The sequence below is a fragment of the Sminthopsis crassicaudata genome, chromosome 1 (assembly GCF_048593235.1).
Source record: "Sminthopsis crassicaudata isolate SCR6 chromosome 1, ASM4859323v1, whole genome shotgun sequence".
Lineage (NCBI taxonomy): Eukaryota > Metazoa > Chordata > Mammalia > Dasyuromorphia > Dasyuridae > Sminthopsis > Sminthopsis crassicaudata.
This window is the reverse complement of record NC_133617.1, coordinates 470,086,357-470,101,095: the sequence shown is the minus strand read 5'-3', so window position 1 is coordinate 470,101,095 and position 14,739 is coordinate 470,086,357.

The following is a 14,739-nucleotide window of genomic DNA, read 5'->3' as shown; positions in this document are numbered from 1 at the left end:
ACTTGACCTGGATCTTCTAGACTCCTAGCTTATCACTACAATATGCCTCTTCTCATATATGAATGTGAATATATGTACATACTCACATATGTACATATCCATTTACGTGTATATTTCTCTTGGATAGACAATGTAATTAGACAGCGGACTTGGTCCAGAATTGAGGATAAGAAATAGAATTAAATTGGATTGCATTACATTTGAGAAATCACAAAGAATTTGCAATGATCATTGCCACAGAAGTATCTCTTTAACAACAAAATTTTCTAAGTGATGATATAATGTAATTTAAGATGGTGGAATACTATGATCTCTGTAGAATCAAAATTATAAATAATTCAAAGAATAATGGAATAAAATATGGTGAGTATAAGGAAATTATAGCAATTCACCAACAATATCCAATGAACAAGACAACATTGAGGCCATGTATGACAAAAAAAAGATTGACTATTTATTATAAGAATCGACACAAAATAGTCCAAATGGAGTGAGGTACAAGTGTGTGTCCATCTGATATACAGAGATAGCTTAGCCCACTGGGATTTAACCCAATCTGCTCTGCCATTTTATGAGAAGCAGAAGTAGGGTAATTGAATTGGGAATTTGCTACTTCACTTGCTTTTTTCCAAGAGGAGAGTAACCAGATTGATGGTAACTAACAGGCCTCAAACCTATTAGTGAGTTAGTGAGTCTATCCCAAGCATGTAAAGACCTATTCTAGCAGAATGGCAAATGAGAATAATTTGTTCCATTGGTGATGAAGCAGGCATTTAGGGCTGGCTCAGACATCTAAGACACCAAGGTCATTCAGTGCATCCTGGGCCATCGCCAGTCATCTTGACTTTTGACTTGCCACTGTACTTTGAAGACTCTGGAAAAAAGAATGAGGTTGATGACTTTGTGCAACTCTGCTTTATTTGAATTCAATTGACGTCCAAGTCAAGAATGTCACTGATCCTCTTTGAAAATGAAGTCATGAACAACAATATGTCTATACTCCAAATATTGGTAGCACTTTATGGCCCAGAATAAATATCATTTTTACTAGATGCTTTCAGAGAGGGTAATACTTAGTTTCCTACTACCAGCTTATTTCCTTTCTACCAAACACTGGTTATACCAAAAAAAAATCATGAGTAGTTAATAAACCTCAAGATAAAATAATAAATAGAATCTGGTGAAATTATACAGATTAGAAAAAAATCAAAGAATACATAATAATAATGAATTCTTTAGCTGGGAGAGAGATTCTCACAGGGAAGGAGTCTATTCTTAGTGATCTCTATAGCTGCAAGCTCTGGGAGTTAAGATGCTGGGGGCGGGGGTCCAATTTCCCTTACATGGCTATGACTCTAAAGGGTTTCATTTGTTATTCAAAAGTCTCAACTCCCTCTCCAAAGTTTTTCAACAATCTGAAGACATCCTTTCTCATTTCAGGATAACACAACATTAGAACTTAACATTCTTTCTGTGAATTAGGAGTTATATTTTCCTTTGTGTACATAAGAATATTACCCAAAATATATGGGCTTCTGTAATAATATTAATCAATTATTATTTTTATTTGATTCACATAATTTATAATTTATATGTTATATATTATGTGTGTTGCATATAATATATATTATAGAATATATGTTCACATTAATTATAGTTTATTTTTACATATAACACTTAATATAAGTAAATAATAAATATATAATTACATATATATTGAGACTAATTAATTATTAAAAGTAATATTAGAGTATAGAAAAAGACCACCAATATATAAAGTGGGTTTTATATGGAGAATTCATGAAAAGATATGGAAAAGAATTGCACAGACTAAGGAAGCATCATAGGAGCTCAGATCTGTATTAGTGAAACGATTGTGAAATTGTAGTTCTACCAAAGTTATATAGATATTCTTATGTCATTTTCATCTTTGCTGACTTTGTGCTATTGGGTTCTAGAGGACAGAAGTAGGAGAAATGCAGGGAAGTTGCAAAAAGGCAGATTTTAATCATTTAGTCGTTCCTGAATATGCAGCAGAGTTTAATAAAAAGAAGAGAGAATATTTCAGGCACAAGTGATGCCCTATGGAAAGATAAGGAGATTGGAGCTAAAGTGTCATATACAAAAAAAGCAAACAGGATAATCTGTTGCTTGAAAGGGAGCAATATGAGAAGAAATCTGGAGATATAGCCAGATTGGGACCAGATTGTGAAGAACTTTTAAATTCTGAACAGAGGAATTTTTATTCTATCTTAGAGGCAATAGAGAACCACTGAAATACCTTATTGGGAATTAGGTACTAATATTATTCTATATGAGGAAAATGAAACTGGAGTGAGGTTAAATGACTTGGTCAGGATCTCACAACTAATAAGTATCTGACACAGCCACTGGGATTGCCATTGTTTGAGGTAGAAATAGTGTTTCTAGAAATAACAATAATACATTTTTAAAAAAGTGTTTCTTTAGTGCTTATCACATTCCCAGTGCTAGGTAAGGCACTCATTGGAGATATAGAAACTTTAGGAGACATAACAATAGTCTTTAAGAATTCTCTCACCTCATTGGGGGGGGACAAAATACACATTTATTCAGACAATTGGTCAAAAGCAGTAAAAGCCATATAAGTAAGTATAAGAGGTATTTGTTCATATAGGGAAGATTCCCCAATATATACATCTGTTTTGTAAAATCTGAGAATTGTCTAGAATCAATATTCTCATTGAAAATTTACATATATTTTTCCCTTTAAAAAGTGGTTTGATTTTAAGGGTAAAGCATTTAATCAGAGCTGACCTATATTTGGCCAGCATGGTAATTCAGTACTATATGTGAAAGCTATGAGGTATGAGTGTTAGAGTAATACACAGACAACAGTTATAGGTATCATTAATCTACAGTTGGAAATACCTTAGAAATAATTTAGTATAATTCACTCATTTTACAGATGAGGAAACTGAGGCCCACAGAAATTTTAATATATATATATGTATGTATATATTTTTTTTGTCCAAGATCATATAAGTAGAGAATGGCAAAACTAGGTTCAGATTCATGGACTGATTACCATGTTCACTGTTCTTTTACTGTTCCATGTTGCCTATTAATCTTACTGTTCTTCCAGTCAGTGACATTTTAACAATTGAATTCAACAAGTGGTTATTAAATATCATAAGAAAAGAAACTATAAATAACAAAAATGAAACAATCTCTGTGCTTAAGGAACACTTATTCTAGAGTACTAGGCTTGGAATCAAGTCATTAATCTCACCCAGGCTCATTTTCCTCACCTGCAAAATGGAATAATAGTAATAATAGCACCAAACTCCCAGGTTGTTGTGAGAATTAAAAACATATGTAATGTATTTTTCAAAATACAATACTCTATACAAATGTTAGCTATTATCATCATTAATGCTATTATTGAAGGATACATCACAAGGACAAATTAATATAACTCAAGACAGATTAAAGGAATTAACACTGTTAATTCAGGAAGGATTAAGAAAATTTTTGCAAAGTATATGATTCATAAACTGAATTGGAAAGCTGGCAAGGATGCCGAAAAGTTGAGATTAACAGAGACTGGATTTTGGGAGTGGCAGATAACATGATAATGTACCAAGGCAAGAAGCAGGAGGTGAAGTATCCAGTTTGGTGAATAGTAAGTAGTTGGAATGTAGAGTTTCTGTAAGAGAGAAGCATAAAATAAAGTTGAAAAAATAAACACAGAATCACAAAATTTGAGAGTTGGAAGAGAGCATTGTTATCACTTAGTAAATTCATGTTATTGCTCATCCTTCATTTTCAAAGACCAGTCACGTCATGAGTGAAATTTTGTCTTGCTTATGAATTAGATTTAAGTAAGGCAGAGTTGCACAGTCATGAATCTCACTCTCTCAGGATCGTCAAAGTCCAGGGGCATGATCAGAGTCAGGATTATTGGTGATGTTCCAGGTTGCTGTGGGAGACCCTGACATCAGTAATGTCTCCCAAGCTCTAAGCATACCACAGCACCCACTTCAGTTAGTTATCTTCATAGTTGTTGGAACAAAGTGTTCTCATTTGCCCATTCTGCTGGGAGTGGGGAGTGTTCACGTGTTTAGGGTAATTACCTTTCTAACTCACCAAATAGGTTTGAGGTCTCTTGGTTATCTTCTAACTGGTTTAGCCTGTCCTTTGAGATGGTTACTGAAGTGTGACTACTATGCATGCTACAGCTTCTTGGAGTCACAGATGAAAGGTAGATTTGGGTGAAAGGCAGACACGAAAGTTGGATGAGTAGCCCTGTAAAGAGCTCAATAAGTCCTTACACTAGTCCTCCCTGAGCATCCTAATTCATATTTCTAAAGGCATAGATACTAGAACGTGCCCAAGTCCAGTCTTTGCTTAAATGCCTCTTATAAGAAGGAATCTATTCCTTCTTATGCAGAACACTCCAGTTTTGGACATCTCTGATTGTTTCTAAGATCAAACCTAAATTTGCTTCTTTGGTAACATTCAGCTATTTTGTCTAGTTCTTCCTTCTGACACCAAATGGAAGAAGCTGAATTCATGTTCCACATGACAGGAAATGGCAGTCCTTTAAATACTTGATTACAACTATCATATCATCACTCCTCCATTTTGTCATCTATAGGCTAATTGTCCTTACTTCTTTCAACCAATCTTTATAAGGTATGGACTCAAAGTCTTTTATATCCTGTCGTCTTTTTTTCTTTCTAGCTTATTAGTGACCTTAAACTTTAGCACAAATATCAGAATGTAGTAATCTAGATGTTGTTTATCTAGGGTAGGAGATTGTGGGACTAAAAACTTGCTATTCCTGGAGGCTATGTTTCTGTTAATGCTCCCTCCAAAAAACATTAACTTTTCTTGTTGCCATATCACACTGCCTTTGTTCCAATCAATTTAACTTTTAATACAGGTTTATTATATTCTATGCACTGTGCTAAATTATGGGGATTACAAAGAAAAACAAGATAAGCCTACTAAAACCATGGTTTTATTCCCCCCCCAGAAAAACTATTTTCTAATTATGCCCCCCCATCTTGTGAAGTTGAGTTTTTTGAATATAAGTATGAGACTTGACACTTATTTCTCATAAGACTCAGCCCTATGCTCTAGCTTGTCAAGATCTCCTTGGGTTCTTGCCCCATCATCCAGTGTGATAATTATTCCTTCCAATTTGGTATAATTTTCATATTTTACAGGCATATCATCTATGTAAGTGTCAAATAGCCTTGAATCAAACATTGATCCTGGGACACATCACTGGGATCTCCTATCTAGTTGATATTAAATCATTAATGACAATTCTTTGAGTCTGGTCATTTAACCAGTTCTGATTTTTTCTGGGAGTCAAGATAAAACTTGCTGATTTATTATTCACCGACTCTCTTTTCTTACTTTTTTTTTTTTTTTTTGGATAGTCAGAACCTTTACCCTTCTTTAGTCCTGTAGTACTTCATCCATTTTCCATGTTCTTTAAGATATTATTCATATCTTAGCAATCATATGTATTCAACTTTTTAATGAGGGAAAGGAAAGGGGGAACCCCATTTCTTGGTGCATAGATAATCCCATGAGGCGCAGTGTCCCCTGTAAAATGAATTTACAGGCCCGAAAACCTAGATTGATAAATAAAAGGTTTATTGTAGGAATTTGGAAGTAAATCCCATTTAGAAAGACGTCAGGGCCAAAGGTGGCCGCTGGCGGGCAGGAACCCCTACATGGCTGGAAGGATACCATGTGTTGGCTGGGAGGGCTCCTGCCAAGAGGGCGTTCCGGCTCACCTCTTTTATACCCAAAAGATTGTGGGCAGTACCAAGTTCTCTGCGGGCTTTTCAGTTAGCTCAGGTCAGGTGAGGGTTGGGGGAAGCTGAGCTGATAGTGGGGCTGGGCCCGGATATTCAAAGGGTGCCTTTGACCAGGATTTGTGAATCAAGGTCAGCCATGGGCAATTAGAAAGGCATCTTAAAGGGACCCCAACCCTTATCATTTTCAGTACCTTAAAATGTATTTCAAATGGCAAGGTGACTTGAATTCATCAAATTCAAATTTCTTTTCATTTATGAATTATCTCCTTTCCACTTTTTCTCTTCCTTCTCCAATTATGTATATATCCTCCCCCCCCCCCACATATTACAACTGTGTATAGTTAAGCCAAACAAATTACAAATTCAAATTCATTAAGACCACTAGGTCCTATCTCATTATTCATCTTGGGAATCAATTCTATTTTTTTTCCTAGTATTTCCAATCAAAAGTTTTCCTCAAGAGAGAAAACAAAAGAATAAATATTTGAGCAGCTCAGAAGAACTCTGAATCTTCTTTCTATTGTCAGTCATCTCCATTCCACCCACCTAAAACAGTAGTCCTAATCAAATTTTTTTAAATTTAAAATTCTGTTTTCTTCCCCTCTCCCATTCCAGCCTCCCCTTGGGAGAAAGGAAAAAAACACACACACACACAAAAAACTTTTGCATCTAATATGTATTGACAAGCAAAACAAATCCCTTCACTGACCATATCCAAAATCCTGACATTTTAATTGAATTGAGTCATGTTCTTAAATTCATCCTCTATTGTCTGTACTTGGTTTCCTCTTCATTATATAAATATAATTTATTTGGTTGGTAAGCCTATTATTGGTCTTGTCAGATAAGTCCTCTCTGGAATGAGGAAAAGGTGTCATGAAAATTTAATTCTTGAGAATTTCTTTTCCCTCTTGCTCTGACTTTTCCTAAAGAATTTTAGTTTGTGGGGTGATATATATTCTTCTTTTGAAATCTGCTTTCCCAAAATTTCGGGTGCCATTAAGACCATGCCCACATTTCTTGTCCTCCATTGAAAACTTTAAGGATGAAACTGTAGCTTTTTGGCAACATTTTCAGCAACTAAATTTGTTAATCAGATTCAACACTCTTTTTAAAAAATCTCATTTATTTTATGTTATTTTTTAATTTCTTTTATGTTCTGAGTTATCTTCTTCCTTTTCAACTTTGCATCTCTGCTTTAGAGATGGCCAACATTTTATATGTGTGTGTGTGTGTGTGTGTGTATCTGTGTAAAACCATATAATACATTCATATATTAGTTAATTTTCTGGAAGTGGATTTTCTTCATAAGTAGATACTTTGTAGTTGGTGTGAATATTCATATTACTCAGATTAGCTTAGTTATTTTCAATTACTCTTCAAATAATATTACTGTTACTGTATACAGTGTTCTCTTGGTTCTGCTCATTTCACTCTTCATTGTTTCATGTAAGTCTTTACATGTTTTTCTAAAATCAACATGCTCATAATTTCTTACAGCACAGTAATATTCCATAAAATCATATACCACTCATTCATCCATTTCTTAATTTATGGGCTTCCTCTCAATTTCCAGTTCTTTTATATATGTATATATATATATATATATATACATATATATATATATATATATATATACATATATATATATACATATTTATATATATACATATTTTTTTTTAGAGAAAAGCTACTGTATATATTTTAAAACATAGAGGTTCTTTTCTTTTTTTCTCAATTACCTTGGGAAACAGACTTAATAGTGTTATTTCTAGGTCAAAGGATATATGCAGTATTATAACTTTTTGGGTATGATTTTGGATTGTTCTCCAAAATGGTTGGATCCAGCTCACAATTCCACCAGCAGTATTTTAGTTTCAAGTTCTTCCACATCCCCTCCAACATTTATCATTTTTCCCTTCTATCTTATTAGTTAATAGATAAATTATGCTTCATAGTTCTCCCACCCTTTGAAGTATGAAATTATCATTAAAATAAGTTAAAAAGTTATTAGCTGATTTGTTTTGGAGGGAAGAAAGAGAGAGCAAGAGAGTGAGAGCAAGAGCAAGAGAGAGACAGAGAGATAGAGAGACAAGAGACAGAGACAGAGGCAGGGAGAGACAGATTCAGAGAAATCAAAAGAAACAGAGTCATCAACAAGGAGAGAGAGAGAGAGAGAGAGAGAGAGAGAGAGAGAGAGAGAGACAGAGAGAGACAGAGACAGAGACAGAGACAGAGATAGAAGATGGAGACACACACACATACAGACAGAGACAAAGAAACAAAACAGACAGGGACAGACAGATACACACAAAGAGAGACACAGAGAGACTGTTTCAGAAAATACAGATCATTGAAGTCACTATGGAGGAGTAGATACAGAAATGGCTTCAGATCCAGGAAGACCAGGGATGATGCTTTGCCTCTGAAATATATGCAAGCTTTGTGACACTGGGAAAATCACTTAATATTTCAGTGCTATGAGCACTTATAAGTCACAAGAAATTTCTGACCACATTCTATACTGGAAGGGGGAAGATTCTCCATCTTGGAGCTCTGTACTAAAAATTCACAGATCCAATTCTTATCTCGCTCATTACTGCTTTTCATACATGATACTCTTTCTCCCATCTCTTATCTTTGTACCTGACATCTCTCTACCTGGAGTGTCTTCTTTCCTTACTTTTTTTTTTATTGGAATTCCAGATTTCCTTCAAAATTACATTCAAGAACTCTTTTACTCATAATTTTTCTTGCTAGCCTGAGTTATTTATGTCCTTCCTCTACAAAATTACTTTCTATTTTTTTGTTTATACATCTTGAATATACTTACATATTCTCTCTCCCATTGGAAAGGAATCTCTCTGAGAGAGGAAGGTTTAGTTTTGTATTTCTGGTGAATAACTTAATATCTAGGACATTAAAAAGAACTTAATAACTCCTTGTTGATTGACTCAATCTCCTCTGGATACCTTTATGGTTACTATCTTGATGGCAGTGAACTATAATGAAGAAAGTTAGTTCATTGCCATTTAGATAATAATAGAGAAAACATCCTGAAGTTCAGGGTGAGGTGTAAAGGCAACTGATTTAATATAGGGTTATCTATATAGGGAAAGGGAAGAAAAAGTCAAAGATGACTCCAAAGTTGAGAATATGAGTGAGTAGAAAGATAGAAAAGTAGAAAAAGTAGAAAAAAGTAGAAAGATATCCTTCAATAAAAACAGGCATTTTTTGAGGAGGGAAAGATACAAGGAGAAAAGATAATGAGTTCTAGTTTAAACATGGTGAACTTGCAATGATGACAACATATCCCACTGGAAATATGTACCAGGTAGTTGTTAATGCAGGAGTGAAATTCTGGAGAGAGAAATTCAGGGTGGGAATGATGTCCATCATTTGTATGGAGAAGGTAATTGAACTCTTGGGAGCAGATGACATCACCCAGAGGCATCTTAAAGGCAGCTGGAAATATTTTTTGGATGCTATTGTCCAGTGTAAAATTAACTGTCTGTAGAAATCAGAACCCACAACATTTTTGCCATCTATCCAAATAACCCAGGATAGGAAACATATCTGTGAGTTGGTAAAGATACTTGCTCAAAAGATTATAGGAGGCAGAGCTAGAAGGGCCCTTGAGATAATCCAGAGTTAAAGAAAATGAGTCACAGAGGCTATGAGTGATAGTAATGATTGTTATTTAATCATTTTTCAGTTATGACCAACTCTTTGTGACCCTGTTTGGGTTTTCCTGGCAAAGATACTGGAGTAGTTTGCCATTTCCTACTCCAGCTTATTTTACAGGTGAGAAACTGAGCCAAATACATTTAAGGGATTTGCCCCAGATCACATAGCTAGTCAGATTCCAAGGTCAGATTTTGAACTGAAAGATGAGTCTTCCTGACTTCAGACTGGACATGTCTATCCACTGCACCACCTAACTGCCCTATGAGTGATAGTCTCAGGATTCAAATCCAGACCCTTCGACTCCAAAGCCATTATTTTCCTCACTGTATTACAGAATGATCTTTCATCACAGGTCACTAACTGAGTGGAGGTAGGAGAGGGAAAGGAAATGCATATTCCAGATGCAAAAGTGAAAATAAACCACTCTCTTTCTCCATTCAGTAGACAAGTGGAAAAGATCATTGTGTTTGTTATCTAAAACCCCACAGGTGCAGAAAAGGGAGAATGAACCTTTGTTTTCCATCTGTAGAAACTGAACACTAGTATTTAAGAGTTTAAACCAATAGAGCAGTCTACATTTCCGGGCCCTTAGAATGTAGGTTGAATTACAATATTGATTGAACTTTATCAATGCCCCATGTATTATTTTGAACATTGAGATGCAGGTTCTTGGCCCAGTATATTACCTCTTCTCATTTACTTGGCAAAAATCCCATTTAAATTCTTTACATTTCCCTTTTGGCATAACAGAAGAGGGTGGAAAGGAAGATCTTACAGCCAATCTCACCATATGTAAAGCTTTCCTTTGGTGTCCCCAATTTTTCCTTTTGCCATTACTTATTCCTAAAATTATTCTGTCTTCCAAGAAAGGTAATAAGTACCTGAGTTGGAGTCATCATGGTATAGAGAAAAAAACACTTGGCTTGGAATCAACAAAAACCTCTGTTCAAAGCCTCTCTTGGACATTTATTAGCTGTGTGATTATGGTCAAGAACAGATCACTTAATCATTCTAATATCGTTTTCCCTTCTGTAAAATTGGGCTAAAACTTATAGTAACTCCTTGTTGTGTTACTGTGAGACTCCAATGAGACTGTATGTTAAATGCTTTACAAGCTTCAAAGAAAAATATACGCATATGTGTGTGTCTATATATACACATGTATGCATATATGTGTATATCTTTAAAAAAAATTTGCTATTATTTAAAATGTCAGCTTTTTGGCTATCAGATCCAAAGCATTCTGCTGTGTAACTCCTCTCTCTTTCATTTCCTGATTCTTTTTATGTATTGTCTTCTTTTATTAGAATGTAAGCTCCTTAAAGACAGGAACTGTTCTTGATTTTATCTGTATCCTTAAAGCTTATCACAGTGCTTGTCACACTTAATCTCTCTTTCTCTCTTGTTCCTGATATAAAGAAAGAGTTATTTCCCATATTCTATAAAAATTATTGTGCTTTTAAAATAAGTAACATGGAAATGTTTTACATTATTATACATGTATAACCTATATTAGATTCCTTACCATCTTACCATCAAAGGGAAAAAAAAAGAGTGGTATAGATGCTGGAACTTAAAATTTAAAATAACCCCAACAAAAGTGGAAAATTATTTTTATATGCAATAGGAGAAAATAAAAAATGAAATGTTATTTAAAAATAAATTATACTATAAAAAATGATTGTTGTGCTTTGAGAATCTTGGAGACAGTTCTGGTGGACCTTTTACTTGGTTCCCATCCCTTACCCATGCAGCCATAGTGAGCTCCTTCAGACTACGAGTTTAAAGAAGAACTTGAAAAGGGCAAGAAAAATGAAAACACTCTTATAAGTGACCATACACAGTACTAGAATCCATGATATGTATGATAATTCAAGGAAACAAAGGATTATTTGGGCTTGACCTTTTTTGAGATTGACTCTCTGTGCTCTGTATATTCCAGTTATTCCTGCTTTTCTTCTTCCTTTTCCAGTGATATGGTGGGGAGGTAATGGGAGATAGGGAGAGAAAGAGAGAGAAAGAGTAAGAGACAGAGAGACAGAGACAGTGAGACAGAGAATATACCCAGACTACTGGAGTTAGAATCTCTTCACATGGAGAACTGAGGAACCTAGATATTGGGAATTGTGATGATATGTCAAATAAACAAGTCAACAAGCATTTATTAAGTGCCTACTATGAGCCAGGCACTATGCAAAATTCTAGAGATGCAAAGAAAGGCAGAAACTATCCCTGTTCTTAAGGAACTTCATACGTTAGGGAAGTGCCTTTGAGAGATTATGAAGCATATTTAGACATTTGTAAATGTTCTGACTGTGTAAATATTTGTTGAATAGGAGGCTCTTTGACTGTAGAGGTGTTCTAAATAGCTTCAGCTTCAGTTTCTTGGCCCTAGTGCTCTAGGCACAACTAGTTGGTACAGGAAATAAGAGTATTAAGTCTGCGGTCAGGAAGATCTTACATTTAAAATCTTACATTCTACCTGACAATATGGAGCACAAGCACATAAAATATAACACAATTATTAAGTTTAATAAAAACACACTTTACTTACAAAGGATTCAGTGGAGGACAAATGTCCCAAAGTGAAGCTGTTCCCAAAGTGGTTTTCAGTCAGTAAAGCCTAAATTTCTCCTTTATTTGATTGTAAACTCCTTGAAAGCAGGGACTGTTTCATTGTTTGTATCTTTAGCACTTAGTCTAGAGCCTGGTACATAGCATATACTTAATAAATGTTTTTTGAATTGAATTTAAAAATTGAAGTATAAAGGAGGGAGCCCATTGGAACAGGTTATACTTGAAAACATTATAAAATTACACATTGAGAGTTAAAAAGGGACTTCAGGGTCATTGGATTCAAACCTCTCATTTTATAGAGGATAAAATTAAGGCCCAGAGAAATGAAGTGATTTGCCTGTGCTCACACAGGTAGCAAGTGGCAGAGCCAGGACTCAGAATCTAGGTCTTCTGAGGATGGATTCATCATTCTCTTTGCTTTTCCAAATTGGGAAGTCCAGTTTTTGTTCCACCACATCAACTACTTCTAGACATAATGGACCTTTCCCCTTTTTCCCACTAAAGAAGTGATTCTGAAACAACAGCAGAACAAATAACCTCATGTGTCAAACAACCTACTAATCAGATAAAAATAGTTTGGTGGAGGGGATGTGCATAGGCATATACTGTTATTGGATCTGTGAATTAGAATAACCATTTGGGAAAGCAATTTGAAATGATGTAGATAAGGAGGAGCTAAAATGTTTATACTCTTTGACACAGAAATTCTGGTGCCATATATATCAAGGAAGTCTTTGGCAAAAAGGGAGACTCTTTAAGTCAAATACTTATATTTTGGTATATATATTTATAACTAAATATATGTTTATATGTATGCCTATTTATTTATAGTAGCATTTTTTTGTGGTAGCTAAGCACTGGAAACAAAATAAATACTTACTGAATGAGGAAAGTAGAGGGAATTCTTGAAATGTTTACAGGTTGGACTAGATCACCTCTCAATTCTCTTAAACTGCAAAGATTTTGTGATTCTGAGTATTCTTTTTCCTTTAAGATTTGAATACAGATAAAATGCAATGATGAAAAAACAAATCTTTAGATAATTTTATTTTTTCATCTTGGTTTATAATGTGTATTATTTCACAGGATAGTGGTGCATTCTTTCCTAGAAAGACACTCCATCAGTCCTTCAAAGCTTCTGGTGGGGATTTATAGAAGCTGCATACTAGGAAAGCAACTCATCAATAGGTGTGAGAGTTGGGATAAATTTTAATCTGAAATTTCTCAGAGCCAAATTATAGTCTTATTTCTGTAAGCATTCTCAAATCTCATTCTCTTGGCTATTTTCTTATTACCCAAACTAAGCTCAGGGAGTCCCGAATTCCTTACTTACTATCAACCAAATTGATTATAAAGAATGGTGTCCTCAACCTGCTAAACGAATAAACTCCAGGCAAGTTAAAAACAACCTGAATCACCTTTGAAGAATGAGATTACAATTATGATTGAATCTGCCTTTTCTCATTAGAAAAAAGTTTGAATGTCACTCACTAGCTGTCAATTTCCACTTTATTCATTCCAGAATGTCATCACCAAACCTGAACTTCAGCATACATTTAGAACTAAACTCCCTTTTTCCCTGCCCCTAATGCTTAGTCTGGTTAAACCAGATAAAAGTGCTCTTTTAAAAAAATCACCAAACTTTACTGATTTTGGAAGGGTACCTCATTTCCCTCAGTCCTCAGTGAGGTATGTCCAATCTCCCTTGGGTTCCAGCAGACCAGACCTATTTGCTTACATCATCTTCCCTGATTGCCCTTCTCACCCTGATATATTCTTTTAAAGATTTTTTTAAAATAAAGCTTTTTATTTTCAAAACATATGCATGGATAATTTTTCAGCATTCACCCATGCAAAACCTTGTGTTCCAATTTTTCCTCCCTTTCATCCTCACTCCCTCCCCTACATGGCAAGTAATCCAATATATGTTAAACATGGTAAACATATATATTAAGTCCAATATATGCATACATATTTATACAATTATCTTGTTGCACAAGAAAAATCAAATCAAAAAGGAAAAGATAAAATTCAAGCAAGCAAACAACAATAAAAAGAGTGAAAATGCTATGTTGTTGTCCACATTTAGTTTCCTCATTCTTCTCTCTAGGTGTAGATATCTTTTCATCACAAGATTATTGGAACTGGCCTGAACCATCTCATTGCTGAAAAGAGCCACCTTCATCTGATATAGGCTTCCATCAGGGTTTCATTGCTGATTTTCTCCTGGGGTCTTTGTTTTGTATAGAGGCCCAGACTAGTCAACCCTCATTTCCTTTCTACTTCTGTTCCCGAATTTCTGGATTTCAAAAACTTTACTATAATACCCTCTCCTACCTCTGCCAACCCCATTTTCCAGGTCCCTTTTGTGTTCTGTCTTCCCCCATTAGAATATAAATTCTTCGAGGACAGGGGTTATCTTTGTCCTGTATAAAACATTTTTAATTTAATATAATCAGAATTATCCATTTTGTATTTCATAATATTCTCCAGTTCTTTGGTCATAAATTCTTCCCTTCTCCACAAATCTGAGAGATCCCTTGTTCTCCTAATTTGCTTATAATGTCACCCTTTCTATCTAAATCATGAATCCATTTCATTCTTATCCTGGTTAATACATTTCAAGAATGTCTTTTACTTTCCTCAATCAGTAGAC